Source organism: Diaphorina citri, unplaced genomic scaffold (genome assembly GCF_000475195.1).
Source record: "Diaphorina citri unplaced genomic scaffold, Diaci psyllid genome assembly version 1.1 scaffold188, whole genome shotgun sequence".
NCBI classification, from domain to species: domain Eukaryota; kingdom Metazoa; phylum Arthropoda; class Insecta; order Hemiptera; family Psyllidae; genus Diaphorina; species Diaphorina citri.
The window spans coordinates 38,858-63,560 of NW_007377625.1; the positions used below are offsets into that span (position 1 = coordinate 38,858).

General features: G+C 37.3%; 1 protein-coding gene across 1 annotated transcript in view; it reads right to left on the bottom strand.

Annotated features, from left to right (window-relative positions):
* LOC103505661 (LON peptidase N-terminal domain and RING finger protein 3) overlaps nt 1-24,703 on the bottom strand; it is an 85,814-nt gene that overhangs the window by 34,265 nt on the left and 26,846 nt on the right.

The window sequence follows — 24,703 nt, forward strand, 5'->3', positions numbered from 1 at the left end:
GCGTGCTCTTTGTGAAGTGTTAATGAAGGCCCCAGGAACATAATTTGTAAGGGAAATTGTAAGTGAAATTACTACAGTACCAGCAAATTTCCCTCTGTGAACCATCTGGCATTCCTACAAGAAAAAGGCCCAGATGAGTGGGAAATGTACGAGTAGACTGCAAGTTTAGTAACAGCATCCATTTTCATCAAGAACAAATGAGGGCTCTGAGGAATTCAGAAAAAATGAGATATACTCTACTGGCAGCCTAGGTTAACTACTGAAAAAGACATGAAACCAAAGAAAAAGAGTTCGGAGAAGAGAATTGCCGCATTTATCACCGGACGACACGCGTGGAATCACTTGGCACAACGAGTCAAACGGTAATGACATCATTTGTATTCCGAATACTGAACTTGAACATGGACATCAGAAACTAAGCAACAATAAACGAACATGTTCCCATAGTCAACGCCAATAAAATGTTGCAATTTACTTGGTAATGGACCACTATGACCAACCAAGGAATGGCTTGGAAAGCCCAAGACCGACAGATATGGTTTGGAAATGGAGATACAAATGGATTTATTTGTAACCATTTGTAGATTTGTTCTGAGTAGCTACTGTTAAGCATAACTATTTGACCATGTTTTTACGTAAAAGCAGGACTTTGAACATTGACAAAACAGAGACAGATGACATTCTCCTTCCTTGTCCATTCCAGTTCTAATCAGGGAATTGGTTAGAAATATAGAAATATTTTAATCAGTAGAGTCAGTAATTCCTGAGAACCAATACTTAAAACACCTCGACAGATAACAATGAATTTCGGAAGATAAGCTGCACTGGAAACACTCTTTGGAAAACGAATACCAGGTTAAACCTGCAGGTAACTCAAGATAAGTGCAGGTTTACATAACCTCACAGTCCTTATCAAGGGTGATAAAAACCTGGGAATAAAGGAGAGGACAGTGGCGAAACTGCGGACAAATTGGGAGGATAGACGCATTTAGAGGGAAAAATGGACAAAGGAAGTATCAAGAGATATGCTAGGTAACAACATTGACAAAGTCATTTGAATGTTTACAAAATTTTCCCGGCATGTTTTTCTGTTCATTTTTTTTTTTCCTTTTTGATCTGTTTTTCGTGAGATTTTTCATTATTTCAGAGATAATTCCTTAATTATTCAGGATTATTCAGTTTTTGATCTCATGTAAATGTGATGAAGTCTGTTCTCGCTAAAACGTAGAATAAAATTGTGTTTCGTGTGCGTTACAAACTGTTCCTTGTAATCAGAAGGATACCTAGATCCACTACATATAACTTCTTGAAAACTGAAGACATTTCAGCAAAGGATTGCATGGGTTGTACTTCCTTGTCACTTGCTGAAACAACGTTCTTACAAGGATTTCATCTGAACCATTTTCAGAATTTCATTTGAACTCTGATATTGACAATCAAGGTAAATATGTTCTTTAACTACCCAAGTACCTATTTATCAAGATCTGTGAGAAAGACAAATGTTGTTACCCTTCTGAAATCTCATGTTGACATAAACTTCAGTGGGAAAGCTTATTAGGTGAGAATCCTGCCATTGAAAGCCTTAAAGAAAGAACCAATATAGATTTTACGTAAAACTGACCCTAAATTATTATTAATTTAAGGGTCATCCTAAAGGGATGTAACATCTTTTGTGGGCTTTACACTATGACAGATAATCACCAAATATGATTATTCACAGGTATTCTATCCAAATAGCTTTTGTCAATAGCTGCAACTGATTTAGTGAAGAAATATGTAAAACCAAAATCAAAATTACAATATGATCAAGTTTATAAATTACCCAAGTTTTTTCTGGTTATTAATTTCAGCACCATGTCATCTAAAAAAGGCACTCCAAGTTCAACACCTACTCTGTTCAATTTCTTCAAGAAAATTGATCCGCCTCAATTTCCATCACCAAATGCAAGTCCAAAAACACCCACATCCACTACTTCTAAAAAGACAAGCCCATCTTCAAAAACCAAACAACCATTGTCTGATAAGAAGCATAGCCCCAATCAACAAGAAGATAGTACGTGTGATTTATTTATTTACTTAATAATTTGAATTTAAAATAGGTAGGTACCTACCTTTTATGAGCTTGGACCAAGATGTTCCATGTTCTATTTTTACTTTAAAGATAGCTCTTTTGATTTGTTTTGCTGTTCTCTGAGCAATTAAATTAGTGCGCCGCAGGCAAATTTTTTATTCCTAATACAATCTTCCCTTCTTCCCGTTCTAGAACGAATACGCTCATTCCGGGTTCCCCGAGATTTCCTACGGGAAGTTTGCCCAGACCCTGGTAGAGAAAGGGTACAAGGTAGCCCGTGTAGAACAAACCGAGAGCGCGGAACAAATGGACATAAGGACCAAAAGGGACAAGGTGCCTCAGAAGCAGAGAGTGGTACGGAGAGAGATCTGCAAGATAACGTGCAGAGGAGCGCAGACCTTCTCTATTATGGATGGTAAGTACCGTCCGTACGCTAGGGTGTACCGTCCGTATGCTATGCAAGATAACGTGCAGAGGAGCGCGGACTTTCTCTATGGATGGTAGAATTTTATCCTAAATAGATAGGATAGGGTTCTCGGAACGTCAAACGGCTGGCTTTCTCCTATCCTTGATTCTTCTTCGCTTTCGGAACGATTAGACCTTAGCAGTTACATTTCCTTTTCATAGTGCTTAACTCCATACACAAAAAACCCACTCCGAGGCTTATGTGTAGGGGAAAACAGCCTTAAAGTATGTTATGCTTCCAGGAATCTAAGAATCAAATCTCTTTGAAAAAAAGTTTTGTCTTAAAATCTGCCTTGAAAGCCAGCAATGATATTGTAGGGAAATATTAGGATGCGAAGTAAAAAAATACCCCAAGTAATGGTCAAAGATCCCGACATTCGCCACATACATACATAGGTACATTTAAAAAAAAAAAAGAAAAAAAACTAATTTGCAAGTTCTTGTTTTCATTTCCAGTGGATGCAAACTACGTGGACAACAAGTTCCTGTTGGGCGTAACCAAGGAAGGAGATAGACTGGGTGTGTGTTTCATAGACACCACCATAGGAGAATTCCATGTAGGGGAGTTTGAAGACGACAAGCAATTCTCTCGACTGAGCACTCTTATGTCACATTATCCACCCTGCAGAGTAAGTTTAATTACCTCTCAAAAAAAAAAAAAAGTTCGTTTACTAAAGTCGACAGAGATAAAAACACAAACCAACCCATTTTGAAAGACCTAGGTATTGGTGAAATAATGGAAAAAAAAGGAAGTAAGACGTAGATTCAGTTCTTGGACTATTTATTATACGTATGTCTGTCTCTTGAACATTATTTCCTTACCTCTCAGACCAATTAAAATAATATGACTCTTAAAAGTCTTTTCTTTTTTCTTCTTATTTAATGGAATTTCTCTTGACAGATTTTGCTGGAGAAATCGCTATGGAGTGAGCACGAGCTGCGAGTGTTTCTTAACGTGGTCCGAATAAATGACATTGAATTCCTCAGTGGCAAGAAGGACATATTGAGTGAGGATAAAGTAATTGCAGCTCTAACACCTCAGGAACATGAAGCTGCTAAGGCTTTGATCTCGGGAGAGTTGACTGGAGGTGAGTTTTGTTAAGTTTAAAGTTGAGTGTTAAAAGTTCATAAATAAATGAAAATATTAATAAATGCCTTTTCCTTGTGGTATATGAGGTATATCACTGGTTTGGTGCTCAATCTGTGGCTGTAGAATTTTCCATTAAGGTTGAGTGTTAAAAGTTTATAAAGAAATGAAAATATTAATAAATGCCTTTTCCTTGTGGTATATGAGGTATATCACTGGTTTGGTGCTCAATCTGTGGCTGTAGAATTTTCCCAAACATGCCCTCTTAGATGCGTAGGTAAGTTTATGTAGCGATATTTTCAGTCAATCAAATCATAAATTATAGTAAAGCAAAGCCTTTTCATAACTTTTGTAGCTATTTTACTATAGTAAGGCCGCCACTGGTCGCTACTCGATTGAAGTAATTACTCAATTGTCCTCACGAGGCTGAGTGCGCCCCGACCTCTAAGCACAGATCTGAAGAAAAAAAAACTCGAACCCGGAACCTTCGGCGTGCTAGCCTATTGTGATAACCACTCGGCCACGGAGGTTGCTTGATATTTTCTGTCACAAACTAAGCATGCAAAATCCTCGCTTTTGTGTTCTAGGAAGTAGCAACACATCTCGTTTGGACCTGAAATGTTTCGGCATTATCTATGGATTCCTGAAGCGTTGTCTGATAAACGAGCAATTAGTTACCTTGGGGAAGTTCAAGCGGTATATTCCCGTAGATCAGGAGACTAGTAACTCACAGAGCGGAGAAGATAGCCAGTACCAATATCCCAAGTATATGGTGAGTCTGTTTAACTATTATTGCTTTGTTAATGTACTGTGATAACATCGCCCATTTAACAGGGAATATACTACACTTTGACCTTAGCTGAGTTTTGTTAAGTTTAAGGTTGAGCTCATACAATTAGATATGCATTTTATCCCATTTATTTATTTATTTGTCTAATTCTTACTAAAGAATACATTGTCTAATACTTACTAAAGAATACAAAAATAGAGCCCTAAAAATCGAAGAAGACTGATTCAATTTGACTAATGGCTGAGTCCATAATCTGAGTTTATTTATTTTATTTATTATTATTATTATTATTATTATTATTATTATTTTTTTGTAGCAAAAAATGAAAAAAATGAGCCCAGATTATCGTCTTAGCCTAGAGAGATTATTAGCTTCTTCTACATTACATACCTCCTAGTATGTTTATTCCACTACGATTATACAAAGAAACTAAAAATCCCCCTTCACATTTTCAGATCTTGGACTCAACAGCCCTGGCAAACCTCCACGTGCTTACCAACTCAGACAACACGACTGAAGGCACCCTAATAGAGCAGTTAGACCATTGTGTAACCAGTTTCGGCAAGAGAATGCTTCGGGCCCAGCTAGTCAAACCTTTGACTAATCTGGATGCTATTAAGCAGAGACAAGATGCAATATCGGTGCTGCTGGATCAGAAACATATAACGGAACAGATGAGAGCTAAGATGAAGGATTTGAGGGATTTGGAACGAATGCTGCCCAGGTGAGTATCATTCCTTCAATTCTATTAACCAACATTATTCTTACCGTTTCTATTATTACTGGATACTAGGTATTTGTGTTTTTCTACTCCGACTCGAGTTTCGCCTATCTTATAGGCACAACATTGAAGCGCAAAATTTATTCTGCTACAGCAGCAGCAGGAGAAACCTAGCCGTTCCGAGAACGAACATTATCCCTTCAGGATAAAGTCCGCCGCGGGCGAGAATCGAACCCGCGACCCAGCGTTTACAAGGCAGACACGCTACCAACCAAGCTAACTAGGCTGGCACTGTCCAGCCTAGTAAGCTTGTTTAAATCTTTAAATTGCTATAAAACTAAGAAGCTCAACATTTCTGTCTTTCCAGGGTTGTCGTGTACCAGCAGATTCTCTAACACTGACCCCTGTGGATCGAATCTTCACTCGTATGGGAGCCAAGGATAATCTCAGTGGAGCTCAGAGTACCTATCTGGCGGAGTTGACAGAATCTGAAACCATCATGAGACACGCTAGCAAGTACTCGCTGGCCTTGGTCGATGAATTGGGTAAGAATAAATATTAAAGTTAAGTTGGAAGACAAATTGAAAGAGAAGGGATGGAGAAGAGAGGAGGGTAACGCCGACCTCAAATAAAACTGAAAAAATGTACAGCAAAAGAAGTGAAAAAAAAATCCTCTTACCTTTTACTCCATCCTACCTCGGTGGTGTAGTGGTCAAGGCGCTCGCCTGGTAAACAGGAGGGCGTGGGTTCAATCTCAGCCGAGGTATGGAATTTTATCTCGAATTAGAAACGTTATTCCAGGCTAACAAACCCAGCACGGTTGCAAATTGTGCATCGGAAGAAAGTGAAGACTACTTGAAACAAGTCGTTGAACTGTGCTCACTGCTCAGTGAAAGGTAGAAATAACATATCCTACTGCTTTTGAGATGAACTGGTCATAATCATGTTGATATAAACAATCCTTGTATTCCCAGTTTTCAAAGCGATTTTTGATTTCTAATTAGAAACGTTATTCCAGGCTAACAAACCCAGCACGGTTGCAAATTGTGCATCGGAAGAAAGTGAAGACTACTTGAAACAAGTCGTTGAACTGTGCTCACTGCTCAGTGAAAGGTAGAAATAACATATCCTACTGCTTTTGAGATGAACTGGTCATAATCATGTTGATATAAACAATCCTTGTATTCCCAGTTTTCAAAGCGATTAAAATCTTTCTTCAGTTCATTTGACTTTTTAATTAGTTTCTCTCAAATTCCAAGTAGGTGCCTTTAATTTCAAAAGGTCCAACATTATTGGGTTCATTAATCGGATGATGCCCATCAAAAAATAATTAGTATTATTATCAATTTTGAAAGTTTAATCCTTGATATTTTGTTATGTTATGCGTACTTATCTCAAAAGAAAGTAAAGGCATTAGAGATTTGATTTCTAATATTCTAAAAAAAGCAGGCAACAATAAAAAGCCCAAAAATCTTTCTTCAGCTTAATTGACTTTTTACTTAGTTTCTCTCAAATTCCAAGTAGGTGCCTTTAATTTCAAAAGGTGCAACATTATTGGGTTCATTAATCGGGTGATGCCCATCAAAAAATAATCAGTATTATTATCAATTTTGAAAGTTTAATCCTTGATATTTTGTTATGTTATGCGTACTTATCTCAAAAGAAAGTAAAGGCATTAGAGATAACGCCGCCTTTTCCCCAAGGTACATAATGTTCCAATTGAATTAAAAATGATGGGTAAAAAAATTGATAACACACTTTACTTATGATTACGATTGGCGAACTACACTTTGAAAAATTGCGCCTTCGTCAATGCTTTAATTAAAAGTTGAACAGGTAGTCCATTATTTCCCATTTCAAAAGGTCATTAATACAAGCACGGCTCATCAAATGATTTTTCTCTGGTCATAAATTACGCTTGGGCCATTTGTATTGTGTTCTTCTTCTTGTGTCTTCGTCGGGGTAAATGGACTTTTTCCTCTTTGTCTCGTATACCAAACCGAAGTACCTATAGTATTTCATGAAAAATTGCGCCTTCGTCAATGCTTTAATTAAAGGTTGGACAGGTAGTCCATTATTTCCCATTTCAAAAGGTCATTAATACAAGCACGGCTCATCAAATGATTTTTCTCTGGTCATAAATTACTCTCAGAAAATTAGCGCCTTCGTCAATGCTTTAATTAAAGGTTGAACAGGTAGTCCATTATTTCCCATTTCAAAAGGTCATTAATACAAGCACGGCTCATCAAATGATTTTTCTCTGGTCATAAATTACTCTCAAATATTGAGCTTTCCGATAAAAAAATAACATTAGTCAAGCTTGAATAAAGCCTATAATTTGGAAGACATACCTTACTTGCAAGACCAAATAACCCCAGCGGAGAATGTTAATCGATTTAACCTTGAACTGAGGAAATAACATTAGTCAAGCTTGTATAAAGCCTATAATTTGGAAGACATACCTTACTTGCAAGACCAAATAACCCCAGCGGAGAATGTTAATCGATTTAACCTTGAACTGAGCTTGGAACGACTTAATCTAACCAAGTTGAGCTTCGTGTAGTTGAAGTTTCATGGTTTAGAAACCTTCGCAATATCCAGGTCGTTGTACAGGGTATTCCGCCATTTGTCAGTGTCAGCAGATATTGTAGGCAATTATTTTATAATTAGTAGGAACATACATACTATCATAGGGCGATAAATTAATCATGTTCCTGGGAATGACTGAGTCACGATGGAAAATAACAATTTTGACAGACTGAGGCCTCCATCTTTGTTTCGAATACATCGTATTGATCGGATTCAAAGGATATGCCAGGAATATCTCGTTGTTCATAAGAATGACTGAGTCACGATGGAAAATAACAATTTTGACAGACTGAGGCCTCCATCTTTGTTTCGAATATATCGTATTGATCGGATTCAAAGGATATGCCAGGAATATCTCGTTGTTCATAGTTATCATTAGATTTGTCGTTGATGACACATGACACTTTCCCCCACTATCTTCCAATACTGCATGAATAATTCATTGAGTTCTCTACTATGTCAACTAGTGGATGACGTCTTTGTTCATAGTTATCATTAGATTTGTCGTTAATGACACATGACACTTTCCCCCACTATCTTCCAATACTGCATGAATAATTCATTGAGTTCTCTACTATGTCAACTAGTGGATGACGTCGGTGTTTGAGTAAATAATACGAGAAAGGTGAAAATGTCTAGGCCAACGTCCTCGCCATAGAGACGATGTGAAAGCTGTCAGCTAGTGCAGCATATATTTGAAATGTTACGCTTTCAAAACTCTTGCAATCCTGAATACATATTATGTAGTTTGGAATTTGACCATACATATGTAGATACTTTCTGTAAACAACTTGATGTCATCACCCCGAATTTGAATGAGAACAAGAAAGAGACTCAGGATCTCCGAAAGTTTAGTAAAAAGAAGATGCGTTCGTAAACCGAACTGAAACTTTGGAACCGGTCCAAAGCTCGTGGAGTTTTCAGTCACGTGATACGCGAGTGATAGCAACTTAGTTATGGTTTGGTTTTAATCCTCTCGAAATAATTTCTTTGTGTTCTCTTTGAGGATGTACGGACTTCTACGTATTAATAAATTCAGTTGGTTTCCTATTTGTCCTAATTTAGTTCGTGCGAGTTCCCTCTGATTCAAAGGATTTCCTCTGATCCAATGAATTCCCTATAATTCAAAGAATTCCCTCTGATTTAGACAGTTCCCTCTGATTCAGAGGATACCCTCTGAGTATTTACTTTTAGCTAAGTTCCCTTTAGAGATGAGCTATTCATATTGTACTTGTACTAAAGTCAAACGTTTGATGCGGTTGTTACGAATATTTGGATCCTTTGGTCTTATTTTAATGTTTTCTTAGAATGACATTGTATGGGGAAAATGAAAGCAATGGTGGTATCCATAAGATGAATTATCTGGATATCTGATATTGATAAAGCCAAAACGGGCCACTTATCTGCTTCTAATGTAGATGAAAGCATACGACTCAGTTTGGCAGAGCAGTAATTATGTTGTGAATTATGGTTTTTACAGTTGGTTTAGTATTTCTTCGATCCTAATTGTAAGGAAAGTTGCACCGAGGTTCATTCACCTTGTTGTGATGTTTCGAATGCATCAGATGGTCTTTCACCACACAGAGTCCGGAGCATAAAATTTGTTTACCGTGATCAAACGAGATACGAAGTTGATTTTTGAGTTCATTCACCTTGTTGTGATGTTTTGAATGCATCAGATGGTCTTTCACCACACAGAGTCCGGAGCATAAAATTTGTTTACCGTGATCAAACGAGATACGAAGTTGATTTTTGATCCAGATTGCTGATATCATGGATATGGAAATATGGATCGAATTGTCTGAAAGTTTACAAAGGAATATTTTTACATTTTCTTGATGTGTCTTGTCAATAAGAATGAGAATCGTGTCAACTTCAGCTATTCAGACAAAATAATGGCCTACTTTGATATTTTCGTCAAAAGCAATGCTGATGATTTCAAAGAAAAGTGCTTCAAATTCAAAATTAAGCTGGACCTTTTCGCTAAGTAAACTGAGCAGACAAAGAGTGGCACTGACATCTGAGAACTTGACAAGTACCAGTTTGTCAACATTAACATGTTTACCTACATCATTGAGCACCTTCACACCATATGTTTCTAACAATAGTGAGCACTAGTATATAGGTAGGTCATTACTATCATTTCCACAACTATGTAGTTGTCCGACCAATTCACCTTCATTATCTTTATTAACATCTCTACCAAGGACTTTGCCTTATTTCCTTTCTGACCAACCTGACCTTCCTTCCTGTCAGATCATTAAGTATGCTTGTTCCGATCGTGTTCATTTGAATTTGTACATCTGTAGTTGCTCTTTTATGTTTCTACGGAGAATGTTCCTTAAACATTTTATCTTGTTTAGCACTTCTTTAAAAATTTGAATTTGTACATCTGTAGTTGCTCTTTTATGTTTCTACGGAGAATGTTCCTTAAACATTTTATCTTGTTTAGCACTTCTTTAAAGTTTCATTATGTAAATAATGAAATTGTGAAAGCCTTGGTAATATTTTGTACTACTAATATTTTTGTTACCAGATTTACATCTTGTGTATAGGTAGGTCATTACTATCATTTCCACAACTATGTAGTTGTCCGACCAATTCACCTTCATTCTCTTTATTAACATCTCTACCAAGGACTTTGCCTTATTTCCTTTCTGACCAACCTGACCTTTCTTCCTGTCAGATCATTAAGTATGCTTGTTCCGATCGTGTTCATTTGAATTTGTACGTCTATAGTTGCTCTTTTATGTTTCTACGGAGAATGTTCCTTAAACATTTTATCTTGTTTAGCACTTCTTTAACAAAAAGTTTCATTATGTAAATAATGAAATTGTGAAAGCCTTGGTAATATTTTGTACTACTAATATTTTTGTTACCAGATTTACATCTTGTATCTTTTAGCTCATTAAACTTCAAGGTACAAAGACCAAAAGATTCTGGACTTTACATTTTCATCAAGATTTATATCTACTTGATACTTTGTGAATAAAAGATGGAATCTCATTATTGAAATGCGTTCTTAATGGACTATTGGCATGAGAGAAGCTTCATTCAGGAGACATTCTACTGATTGCATTACTCGGTTGAGATTCTGGACTTTACATTTTCATCAAGATTTATATCTACTTGATACTTTGTGAATAAAAGATGGGATCTCATTATTGAAATGCGTTCTTAATGGACTATTGGCATGAGAGAAGCTTCATTCAGGAGACATTCTACTGATTGCATTACTCGGTTATCGACTTCTCATACACATTTGATGGATTTCTGGTCGTCAGCCACCTTCAGATTGATAAATAAACTTTGAACAAATGCCAAGTCCTCACATTAGCATGCAAAGATACACTGTTCATGAACTTGCTGCATATGGAGTCAATGTCGCGCGCCAGTATATTTCTTGGACTAACGGATCCCGTCTGTATCATCTGGCATTACTTTCTCTCAGAGTTCAACAACACCGAGTAGAAAGTACTACGCGCCTTGGCCGCCAACCTCTCTCCATATACACTTGATAGAGACCTCAATAAAGTACACTTACCTTCGAATTAGAAACGTTATTCCAGGCTAACAAACCCAGCACGGTTGCAAATTGTGCATCGGAAGAAAGTGAAGACTACTTGAAACAAGTCGTTGAACTGTGCTCACTGCTCAGTGAAAGGTAGAAATAACATATCCTACTGCTTTTGAGATGAACTGGTCATAATCATGTTGATATAAACAATCCTTGTATTCCCAGTTTTCAAAGCGATTTTTGATTTCTAATATTCTAAAAAAAGCAGGCAACAATAAAAAGCCCAAAAATCTTTCTTCAGCTTAATTGACTTTTTACTTAGTTTCTCTCAAATTCCAAGTAGGTGCCTTTAATTTCAAAAGGTGCAACATTATTTTATGATCTACAAATATATAGTTAATTATGCAATCAGTAAGGCCCAAATTGAAGCTAGCGGCGATAGAACGTTAAATACACCAGTTTCCAAGGAACCCCGGCCCCTCTCAGGCTGACTTTTTCTGGCCCCACTCTGGCGGGTTTCTCCTGGCTCCACTCAGGCGGGCTTTTCCCGGCCCCACTCAGACGGACTTTTCCTGGCTCCACTCAGGCGGACTTTTCCTGGCTCCACTCAGGCGGACTTTTCCTGGCCCCACTCTGGCGGGCTTTTCCCGGCCTCACTCAGGCGGACTTTTCCTGGCCCCACTCTGGCGGGTTTCTCCTGGCTCCACTCAGGCGGGCTTTTCCCGGCCTCACTCAGGCTGGACGAGTTATGAGGAGGTGGGTAGTTTATCGTCGAATGGAGGGTTAAAACCAAATCTGTCAATACAAACAGTTCGGGTTCACCCTGTACATAACCCACATTGTTGCCACGTTGACCTACTTCAGAACTGTTTCATAAAACAACTGGGAAACTTGTCTTGCCCGGAATTTGCACTTGAGCACTCACTCAGAATATTTTTTCTGCACTAGTTGTCCGCAAAACGATACACACAGTAACATTAATTCAGTAGGTACGAATAATAACCATAGTTTCCTTTACATTTCGTTGATCCTTTGCTTATTGCTTCATTAGTGACTACTGTTGACAACCTTATAAAACCCCTATCACATAATTATACGTAGTACCTCAGCAATTTTACAGTGACGTTAAAAACCCCTTAAAAGAAGTAATCCCGTAAAAGCCCAGTCAGTATAGGCGCTAAAAAAGTGCATCGATTTCAGAACGCGCTGTGAAGGCTTTGTTTGGTGCATTTGTTGATATTGAAGTTATCTACATCGAAATCTAAATCTTGGGTTCAGAATATATCACGCATGGGAGTTTATTGACTTCGAAAGATTTCTGGAATGAGAGTCACGTTTGTAAAGATTCCTAAACACTGATTCAGAACTATATTCAGATTGTTAACGACTATGGTTTTGTATGCAACAAAAGATGTTGCTTGGAGATTGCCGGAGATACCCATAAATCACGCATGGGAGTTTATTGACTTCGAAAGATTTCTGGAATGAGAGTCACGTTTGTAAAGATTCCTAAACAGTGATTCAGAACTATATTCAGATTGTTAACGACTATGGTTTTGTATGCAACAAAAGATGTTGCTTGGAGATTGCCGGAGATACCCATAATAAATATGCTCGTAATGGTGTAGTGGGTGTACAGGTTAGGCATCTAGACACATGGGGTCACCCACTCAAGGTTAAATTAGACATGGACCATGAAGCAGGTACCATTTAGGGAAATATTGTGACGCAGAAATTTTAGTTGCGCAAGGATGACCAAGATGTCCGTGTTAGTATAGAGTATAATCGTCTTTAAAGATACGAGTAATTCAATGAATAGAGCATCAAATTGGCCATTCAGTTTGCGATAATGCGATTGGTAACTGAGTGATGGATTTATACCTTTGAAAAATATCTAAGTCTTAGCTCAAAAAAAAAAAAAGAAAAGTCCTATTCTTCGACTGATGTTTATACAATCACCTGGTCCTGTGCATTGCGTTAAGTACCAAAAATCTGACTAAAGTGATTATTTATGATTACTTCACACTGCATTGGTTAACATACACACAAGGTGTGGCAGCTGTAGAACTACTGGCAGGTAGGATAGTACTGAAGAACTTAGAATTATGCCGGATTAGAACTCGTGACCCGAGACTTGGAATACGGGGTGAATCCTACGCAGCGAATGGAATGACTATACTAGAGAGAGTGACAAAGTCTCTTATGGCTGTTGAGGGAGGATAACTAGTTCCATTACATTAACATTTTGTAGCAAAGTCCCTTATGGCTGTTGAGGAAGGAAAACTATGCAATGTCATTTCTTCAAATATTTGAAGAGTTTGAGGGAGGATAACTAGTCCCATTACATTAACATTTTGTAGCAAAGTCCCTTATGGCTGTTGAGGAAGGAAAACTATGCAATGTCATTTCTTCAAATATTTGAAGAGAACGGGATATAAATCACCATATTAGAATAAGGCAAGATACCGCGGCCAAATCGAAATGCAAAGTAGCTCAGAGACATCTTCAAAAGAGTTGGAAATTAATTACTTGTATTTCTTTGGATGTATCCTAGGTTTCTTAAGAAACTAGTACTTGTACACCCACGCATTTGTGTTTTAATCTTTTAACTGCTTGACCTCAAAGATGTCCTTCCTTGTCCTTCCTTGGTAAAAACTCTACCTTATCAATTTGAGACAATGATTTCACGGCCATAGTTCTTAAGTATGAAAAAAGGAACCAATATGTCAAAGTCATATTCATTAATCACGCCTTTGAAATAAATTGGGTTTCGTGTGTCACCTACATACTTGGCTTATGTAATATGAATGACATTTTTCACTTATGTTTCTTCAACAAATAAGATTAATTACATAATTATACGAGTATTTACCAGGTATACATTGAACTAATCTCTTAGGTTGAATCTGTCAATACAAACAGTTCGGGTTCACCCTGTACATAACCCACATTGTTGCCACGTTGACCTACTTCAGAACTGTTTCATAAAACTCACTTATGTAACACAATACAAGAATGGTGCCTCAAATGAAATCAAGTCATTAAGGTTGAGGCCCTCAACCTTAATGACTTGATTTCATCAACCAACTCTACCATCAAGTTTATTATTAGAATTTTCCCCAAATTCACAAATTCTCGTAGTATCATTAGCATGCAAGGTCCCCATCACCAGCAGTCACCTGGTTGTTTCAAAGGATCAAACCTATGTAGTATGTACACAAGTACACATGCTTTATGTAACTTATTGGTTACATAACAGATCGTGTGACTTTCCGAGTTCTGAGCGTATGAGCTTGACTCACGTGTCTTATCACCTGGTTGTTTCATAGGATCAAACCTATGTACACATGCTTTATGTAACTTATTGGTTACATAACAGATCGTGTGACTTTCCGAGTTCTGAGCGTATGAGCAAAAAAAAAAAAGCTTAGGGAACTTCTAAAAAAGTCTTGGTCTTGAAACTTTTTTTTTTTTTACTTATCAATTCATTGAAGTAAGCATGTACCTAGGTAATAAAATATGAAAGTAACAGACTTATGGTTCACTTCTAGGTCCACAAGGGAGCACACCTCATAAAAGAAAAATCAAATTGTTCAATCAAGAAGCTGAATGTGAATCAAACGAGTCAATATCTCCTGAAGGTGCTAAAGAAAATGAAAAGAACAAAAGGAATCAAAAGTCTCCAAAATCAAAAGATTCCAAGGAGAGTCCAGAGAAGAAGGGTGATTCTGAGTCTTCTACTCCTGCCAGCTCAAAAGGGAAGAAGACATCTAAAAGTCCTGCTAAGTCTGAAGATGGTGAGAGCATTTTTTTTATTTTATAATTAGGTGGTCTGTGGGCAGAAATTTTTCGAGAGCTTACTGGGATCTTTTTCAGAGCCTTGAAAAAATTCTCAAGATCTTTTCCTAAGTACCTGCCTACTTGATTAACAAAGTATGTACCTACTTCATTTATTACTTTCTTTTTTCTTTTCTTCTTTACCGATTTTCCAGATTCCCCAGTAACCAAGAGACCTCGTAGGAAAAGTGCAAAGAGAGTGAAATCAGCTATTCAGTCTGACTCAGAACCTGATGATATGCTTCAGGATAATGGATCAGAAGATGAATATGTGCCTCGTAAGTATATCAATTTTATCAGTGGATACCAAATGAAAATTATAAATTTTCCAAGTAAAATCTAAATTAAATAGCTCTAGGTCTAAACTTTTACAATTTCAAATACACATTACCTACTTATTTATTTTTGTATAAATTTTACACTAGGTAGGTATTTTTTTTTTCTTTCTTTTTTTCTTCTTCTTTTTCTTCTAAATTTGTTGCTTGTATTTTCCCTCATAAGCATTTTAACTGTGCTTTGTTCATTTCTACTAAAAAACTCACTACTGTTAGGTACCTACTTAAATAATTTATTATCTTTTATTTCAGCCAAAGCAGAGGTGGAGAGTGAGTCTGAACATAGTTCTGGTGAAGAAGAACTAGAAGAATCAGTGGAGGATCCTACTCCATCTTCCTCAGAAGCAGAGGTCACCCCTATGAAGAACGGAAACAAGAGAGGACTTTCATCCAAATCCGGACAGCCAACTAAGAAACCCAAATTGACGGTAAGAGAAAAGATATATGGAATGAAATCTGCTTGACTATCCATGATTGTTATTGAGAGGAGGAAAAAATTGCTGAACAAAATCTCAAATTGCAAAATTTATTTCGAAGTGTTTTGAAGACTATGTAAATTAAATCTAAAAAAAAAAAAAAAAAAAAAAAAAAAAAAAAAAAAAAAAAATTTTAAAAAAACCCACAATTTTTGGAAAAAAACACCCAAAAACGGAAACAAGAGAGGACTTTCATCCAAATCCGGACAGCCAACTAAGAAACCCAAATTGACGGTAAGAGAAAAGATATATGGAATGAAATCTGCTTGACTATCCATGATTGTTATTGAGAGGAGGAAAAAATTGCTGAACAAAATCTCAAATTGCAAAATTTATTTCGAAGTGTTTTGAAGACTATGTAAATTAAATCTAAAAAAAAAAAAAAAAAAAAAAAAAAAAAAAAAAAAAAAAAAAAAAAACTACGAATTTTAAATCAACCCTAAATTGTTGGAAAATGATGCCCAAAAACTCTGATGCCCAAATTTAGCATACCTATTTTTCCTGCATGTTGAACATGGTTGCCATTAATTAACATCATAATAATACCTATCTGCTTGAGGAATTGAGGATAGATTATGTTGAAAGAGACAAATTAAATGCAAAGGTCTTAGCCTCACCTTGTTAGGTAATTCAATCAAACCTTTTCCCCTCTTCCAGGCTCCCTCCACTCCATCTACCCCTTCATTCCCTGTGTCCGACACCTCAGAGACAACCCCTAGCACTAGTGGAGCTCAAGACTGGTCTCACAATCATTACCAGTTTCTACATCCAGATCATATCCTGGATGCAGATAGGAGAAGTCCGAAACATCCTGATTACAATCCGAAGACACTCTATGTACCACCTGAGTTCCTCAAGAAACAGACTCCGGTAAGTAATGTTAATCTTTCGATTATCATGCATAATGAAACTTCCATGTTATAAGCAGATGCATAATGAAACTTCCGTTTTATGAACAAAAATCATCATTTTCAAGTCAGACCGAATTAAATTTTGGCGAATCAGATGTTTGGAATTGATGCTCCAGTACAGCTTGAGAGTGTTTTGTTCAAGAATATGACAGTTAATGAAGGACTATTTTAATTAATTTCAATTGTAAGGTAAAAAGATTTGCAAGAGAAATTACTTACCTATATTATTATTATTATTAGTATAATAAGGATACTTTCCTTATACAGGGTGAGGTCCCTAGAGCCTAAATCCAAAGTTTCAGCCATTGGTCCGTGTGTCTGTCTGTCTGTCTGTCTGTAAACAAAATATTTCGAGAACGGTAAGAGCTAGAGATTTGAAATTTGGTATGTAGCTGTCAAATGTGACAAGGATGCGACACGAAACTTTTGGTTAAGATCGGTGCAACGGTTGGCGGAATATTCATGTTACATGCCACCAGATTGCGCCTTTTTTTATAGGTCAAATTTGCTTTTGAAATTTTAAAAGAAAATGTTGATCAGGGAAATTTCGAAATAAAAACTTACCAAAAGGTACTAAAAAGATAATTTCACTACTTTAAAGTTCACTTATTTTAATGGAAATTTTCTGCAGATTTCATTGGTGAAAACCATTTTACTCTATGTTTAACTGAAAAAAAATTCTGACCGGTTTATCAAGGGAAGGTCGTGTATTTTAAAGAAAAAACAAAATGGCGAATATCTCGGAAACTAAGCGAGATAGGGAAAAAAGTTACCTATAGAATGTTTTTTGTTAGAAATGACCTCAGGAATCTACCCTAGGCTTTTGGTAACGTTTTTCGTGCTCACCCTGTATATTATGGTGTAGAATGTAGAACCAACTAATTCAACTAAAATAATATTTTATTTTCCATTTTCAGTGCATGGGACAGTGGTGGACCATTAAGTCTCAGAATTTCGACTGTGTTCTATTCTTCAAAGTGGGGAAGTTCTACGAACTGTTTCACATGGATGCTGTGATTGGTGCAGATGAACTGGCTTGCAGCTATATGAAGGTAACTCATTAAGTGAAGGTTTAAATATATTTAAGTTAAGTACTAGGTAGCTATTTGTTCCTAAGCCTTGCTACAGAGAAGAGAATATAAAATTTTCGGGAATCGAACGAGGGAAATCCCGGAATGCAATCCCGTACTCTACGAGGAATCTGTCTTTAAGGGTTACTATGATTTCTCACAGATTCCCACCTACAGAGGTCCGCAGAAGGCTCCGGACCTAGGAAAATGGCAACCTTTCCCACTTACAGAGGCTCCGGACCGAGTATCTAGAAAAAGTCATTCCCACTGATAGAGGCTCGATTTTCCCATTTAAACAGGTTTTTTTTAGTAAAAAATGAAGGGGCCACAATTTTTTTCCCAGTTATCCAGGTTTCCCACTTAGACAGGTTCGCCTGTATTTATTATGTTGTTTAGTATCATGCACCTACTTGTGTAATACGTTGTTTAGTATCTAATTATTTTGTATTGCTACCTTGTACCAATTTACAAAACAAATAAAGCAATTTTTTACATTACATTACAGGAGTCTGGATGTACAGGAGAAAGTACATTGCTTACTCAGTTGTGCAATTATGAGAGTCAAACTCCATCTGGATGCTTCCCGGATATGAGTGAGCTGCTGAAGTACTTTGAGAACGCATTTGATCATAAGGAAGCGAGTAGCGCTGGGAATATTATTCCTAAGGTTTGTAGAGAATATTCTTAGGGTATATTGATTTTCGTGGACGGTGTGGGTTCGAATCCTAGCGGGATAAAAAAAATCTCACAGTAGCCTCCGTGGCCGAGTGGGTATCACACTAAGCTTGCACTCCGGAGGTCCCGTGTTCGGTTCCCGGCAGGGTCGAGGTTTTTTCACCTCTGTGCTTGGAGTTCGGGTGCACTCAGCCTCGTCAGGACATGTGAGTAGCTACTTTAATTTACCAGTGTAAAAAGATTATTGAAATATAGAAATTGATTGCAAAGGACTCAAAGGAGGCACTTTGATATCCACTAAAGTTGTGAAAAAGCTTTTTATGCAAAAACTCTGCTTTACCACAAATAATTTGAGATTTGATTTTTGATTTGTATGTATTAAATTCCCCTCAGGCTGGAGTGGACAAGGAATATGATGAAGTCATGGACGAAATCAAATCTATCGAGAAAGAAATCCAGACTTACTTGAGGACCCAGTGTGCTCATTTCGGCTGTACTGTGATATACAGTGAAGCTCAGAAGAAACAGAAGAAATATGTGCTGGAAGTTCCTAGCAAGTATGCGTCCAAAGCGAAGTCTAATCATCAGAGAGTTGCCACTAAGAAGAAGAATGTGGAGAACTATGTCACACCAGAGTGTAAGGTAAATGAATTTGTAACAGCCAAATGTCCGATTTCGTGACTGGCTCTTGCCTACTCCACCTTGTGAGGTAAATCTGTAGGTAACTTTGTGGTTTAAATGCACGTAACAGACGCTTCAAGTATTGTAAGAAAATTTTGAGTGCGTGAATATACTTTTTTTTTCTAATACCTTTTCTCCCTTTGTTTTCTCTTTCCTTTTAATGTCAGCTATTAAGCTGACAAAAACCGGTTGGGTGGAAGAGCTCACTAGGTGAGAATCCTATTATTATCCACCTTGGAGTACTTATGGTCTTATTATAAAAAAAGAAAGAAAGAAAAGTAAAATACCGATTAATTTTGCTTCGCCTTGTCTAAATTCTTTATTTTTCTCCTCGAAGGTCGTGGCACGGGTACAAATGACGGCTGTGTAATAGCTCGCGTTACGCTGGAGAAGTTCCTACAGATTGGATGTCTTACTGTGTTCGCTACTCACTACCATAGTGTGGCTAGGAGACTACGCGAGGAACCTAATGTGGCCTTTGAATATATGGTAAGCTGACCAGTTTCGATTGTTATCACCCACAACAAATCGATTTCTATTCACTTGTTCCAATATTATAGTCGAACCTGTCTAAATTTGAAACCCTTCCATATTGGATCAGTTGATTGATTGGTCAAAATGTCCTTTTTAGCTCAGAACATGTCCTTTATAGTGATGTTTCTTCGACCAACATTTAACATGAGATCATAGACCCGACTACGCACTAAAATGTTTCAAGCTCTGATTTTCAACCTCTGTATTTTATTTCAGAGTTACATCGAAGACAAGCGTAACGACGGCATAGACACAATCGTATTCCTGTACAAGTTAGTCCCCGGGATCTGTCCCAAATCCTTCGGATTCAACGTTGCCGAACTAGCGGGCATTCCGGAAGATGTGGTGAAGTTTGGCACCACTGTAGCGTTCCAAATGGAGGCTAGACATAATCTACGCCAGTTGTTTATACATAAGTTCGCGTCTCTGGTGAAGTCTGGGGAGAAGGTGGATGTTGAGGAGTTACAAAAGGCATTGGAGAGTGTAAAGTCCTTTGAATCTCAGACGAAAAAGGATCTGGAGGATTTACCAGGAGGGGTTGCTGGTGCCGGGACTGAATGGTGGCCATCCCCTAGTAATGACCCGTGTAGTGCGTCACCGCCATGTGAGGAAACCATGCCCCCGGTTGCTTAACTTGGGTGATTTTGTTGAGTATTCTCATTTTCAGTTTATGATTTTGTACGCTTATGTTTTGAGTGATATGTTGGTGAGAGCTAAGATCAAGAAGAATTGTATGTAGCGTTCCTAAGCGTTCTTCTTGATCTTATCTTGACGTTGAACTGTTGTCAGTATTATTGTCTGTAATGGAACAGGCGTGTGATAGTTTTGGTATTATTTGTTATATTATGGAATCTCAGTGATAGTGTTACACTATGTGTAGGCATATTTCCCATTCTTTTTGTTGGAGGTAGAGTGGTAGATACATGGAAGTTCATGAAATAGTTACCCAAAGCCAGCGGTTCACCTCATTTTTGTACTGTTATTTTTACCTCACTATCTTATCTTATGAGAATTAATGTGAAATTTTACCAAGCTTTGTACCTACTGACTGTTTAAATTTTAAAAGGTTAAACTTTTTTCCCCCTGCCTTCGAAAGATCTTTCGTACCTGATGTGTGCTTCTAAAAAAGAACTAACTATTCTTTGATAAGCGTTTAATTTTTCTCCTTCTTCTCTGTTATTTAACTCCTTTTACTTTCCTTATTATTTTATGTAATTTTCTCTTCAAATTAACAGCCGAAAATTCAATGGAAGTATTCTCATATTTGCATCCCGTATCGTCCAAAACTTATAAGCATTGGGCCAAAGGAATATTTTTTGAAAAATGTTTACGATGCTTTACTATATTTTCTTTTGTTTTTCTTTCTGTCCTCAATCCTCAACGTTCTACCATTTTTTATTTTGTTAAATACAGTTGAGTTATTTTAATAATAATATCTTTTGTCCCAATTTTTTTATTTTCTTCATCTGTAGGTAGGTACCTACCTTTTAGGAACTTAGGGCCTTAGCCGGGTTTCCTCGTGTAGGATGGTGCAATGCAGACAGAAATCTGACTCTAGAACTGCTACTGGTATTAGATTTGGTTTTTTTTTTTTTTTTTTTTTTTTTTTTTTTTTTTGATGCGTCCAAGGCGAAGTCTAATCATCAGAGAGTTGCCACTAAGAAGAAGAATGTGGAGAACTATGTCACACCAGAGTGCAAGGTAAATGAATTTGTAACGGCCAAATGTCCGATTTCGTGACTGGCTCTTACCTACTCCACCTTGTTGAGGTAAATCTGTAGGTAACTTTGTGGTTTAAATGCACGTAACAGACGCTTCAAGTATTGTAAGAAAATTTTGAGTGCGTGAATATATGATTGATGATGTCTTGGAAATCCTATAATGCTGTAGTGATAACCACAAACTGTGACATAAAAAGAATTTGTATTTATGTAGTTACTTTATTGAAATAAACTTCCCTAGCTAAAGAAGTAGGTAGCTAATTTTTAGTGAGGAGGGTTTCATCTACTCTCAAAAACCAAAGCCAAAACCAAATGGCAGCCCAAAGCAATCGGCCTAGGGCTGATTGAGAGGCTAGCGAAATATACCGACCCCATAAAGTCATAAACAATTAAACACTCAGGGTGAAGAAAAAGAAGATTTTATTGAAATAAACGTCCGTCTGGTTTCAGGGATTTCAAGAAGATCTGGAAAAAGCAGAGGCCAAGCGAATCACAATCTTGAGTAACATGGCCGATAGAATCTTGACCAAGTTCTGTGAGAATTATGAAATCTGGAACACAGCCGTGTATTGTGTGGGGTACATGGACTTCCTTGGATCTCTGGTTGAATATTGCGCCAAGGAAAGAGGTAAAATTTTATTCTCCCATTTATTTGTTGTTTAACGTCTTCTTTCTTTAACGTTTGTACTGTTGAATACATAATAGCCCACCTCTGTGGCCGAGTGGTCAAGAGCACACTGATGTGTTCTATTTTGCCTTGAAAAAAAAAAAAGAAGAACTGCTAAGGTCTTATCGGCCCGAGGTCGAGGAGAGAAGGAAGACAGAATAAGAGAAAGCCAGCCGAACCGAGAACGAACATTATCCCATCAGGATAAAATAAGCCCCGGGCGGGAATCGAACCCGCGGTCTAGCGCAAAAAAAGAAGGTAGGTACCTAAGAGATGAACGTTGCTCGGGTCGTGCGAACGAATCTTTTTCGTGTGCGACACTAGCGCTTGAGAAAACCTAGCGGTGTCGGCGTGTACTACATAGCTCGAGAACGTTTTGTTTTGGTTTGAGTTCTTTTGTTTTTCAGTTTTTCTCAGATCCTCTTTCAAGTTTCAAGTTGTGAACCTAGATTCCATAGATAATTGTGAGAAAACTAGGACCTAGAATGGAATGTGAGTGATTTATCATGAATAAGCAAGTGTTTCAATCTTTTATCCCGGACGATAAGCCGATCACCGCCATAGCAGTCATTGAAGACATCCAGAAATGTCCTTCAGGATACACAGTGGTAAGGATCAAAGTCCTTTCATTCCAGATTTCCATTATCCTTTTCTTGGTTTAGAATTTACATCTAAAGAACCACTTATACCAATCCCACATTGTTGAGAGCAGCCGAAACTTGGTATAGTTCAGGTTTCATAAGGTTGAACAGATTTGCATCATGAATCATGTTATTTGAATTGCCTTGGGCATTTTGTCTGTATTTACCTCAATATTTGGATTTCCCCACTGAGTGGACATCTATATTTTTATAATCAATGATATCATCTTTTATTTAACATCATGACCTATATTTTTATGTCAATTCATCTTGGAATAGCATATGAAAAGAACTTACAATGATTAATGAGACTATAAACATGATATCCTAGTTCCCTAAACTCTGGTCTTATAACACTAAATGGCTTTTAGGTGATGGAGATCTCTACATTTCACACTTGGCAATAAGTAACTTCCTAATTATGCCCTAATATTACTGAATAAAACATTGCACCATTGGCTGAAATGATTGTAGCACAGACATAATTATATCCCATTGGACCTTAGGCATTAGGGAACCGAAATCTCCCTGCTGTTGAGAATAGTTTGAGATAACCAAGTCAGTAGTTACATTCCAAAAATTCCTTGTCATTTCAGATATCCAAAACAGTGGATCAAGACACAGATGCTGATATGTGGAGGGAGTCTGCATTTTTCTTGCGCAAAACCAGATATCTGTGTGTTTCCAAAACAGAAAGCCTTTTCCAGATTGATTACATTGTAGAGAATATTTGTATCATCAATGAGAAAGAGACACCTCCTGATGGGTTTTGCTTGATTGCAAGGACTTTAGATTCTGGTATGTCAAGATTTACTATTGTTCTCAATAAAAAACATGAAATAATTATGTATTTTCATTTGGTAAGCAGAAAAGAAAGTGGTAAAACCCCAAACAAAGCATAGAATTCATTTTCATTGTAAACATTATTTTTTAGACCAAGGGCAGATTTGTGAAAGGGGTGGTGTTGTAGATTACAAGCCTCAACAGTCCAATAATACAATTTTCAGGTTTGTTTACATAATCTGCTTGAACAAAGTAAATAGAGGTACCTACTAACCAACTGCTCCCTAATTTTCAGATCAAAGAGCTTGGAGAAAAAGACAAATATGTTACCGTCTATCCAAAAGAGCCCTGGCCAAAAGTTGTATCACAGACATTGTATTTCAATCCAAGTCAAAGAAACATCTTGAAGGATATGTATCAGCAGGGTAAGTTATAGTCAGGTTGAGGGTTATATCTGTAGATTATCCTCAGAATAAGATTTGAGTGGGATATCATGTATATGAAAATGCTCAATTGATCTAAATCTCAAGATGAAAATGGAGCCATGTGGTTAATATCATGTTTTAAGAAGTTGTAAGTAGTTGGCTTCAATTCTGGATTGAACTGGATATTAAATATAGCTCAATCCTAGATTGATCTCAATTCTGATTTGGTAAATCCTGCTCTAAGTATATCATGTATAAACTATGTTGTACAAATGCTGAAATATTTGACCATTAGGCCATTTTCCCTTTTTGCATCTCGTTCCAGGTGTCTGTGTCCCAACATTCCTCGGTCTGGAGGAGCCCCACCCCTACATTTCAGCTCTGGAATCTCTCTATCCTTGTGCTACCGGTGATCAGACGTACATCCCGAACTCCACTGTGATTGGTAGATGTAAGGAGGATGTGGAGTCTGGAGGGGAAGGGAATAGAAAGCCTACAGTACTGCTACTGACGGGACCCAACATGGGAGGAAAGTCCACCGTTATGAGACAACTGGGACTGATTACCATTCTGGCTCAGATGGTGAGTGGTGGTGTGTGTGTGTGTTTGTTTTTTTTTTTTTTTTTTTTTTTTTTTTTTTTTTGTTATGTATAGGAAAATCCTCAATTGATCTAAATCTCAAGATGAAAATTGAGCCATGTGGTTAA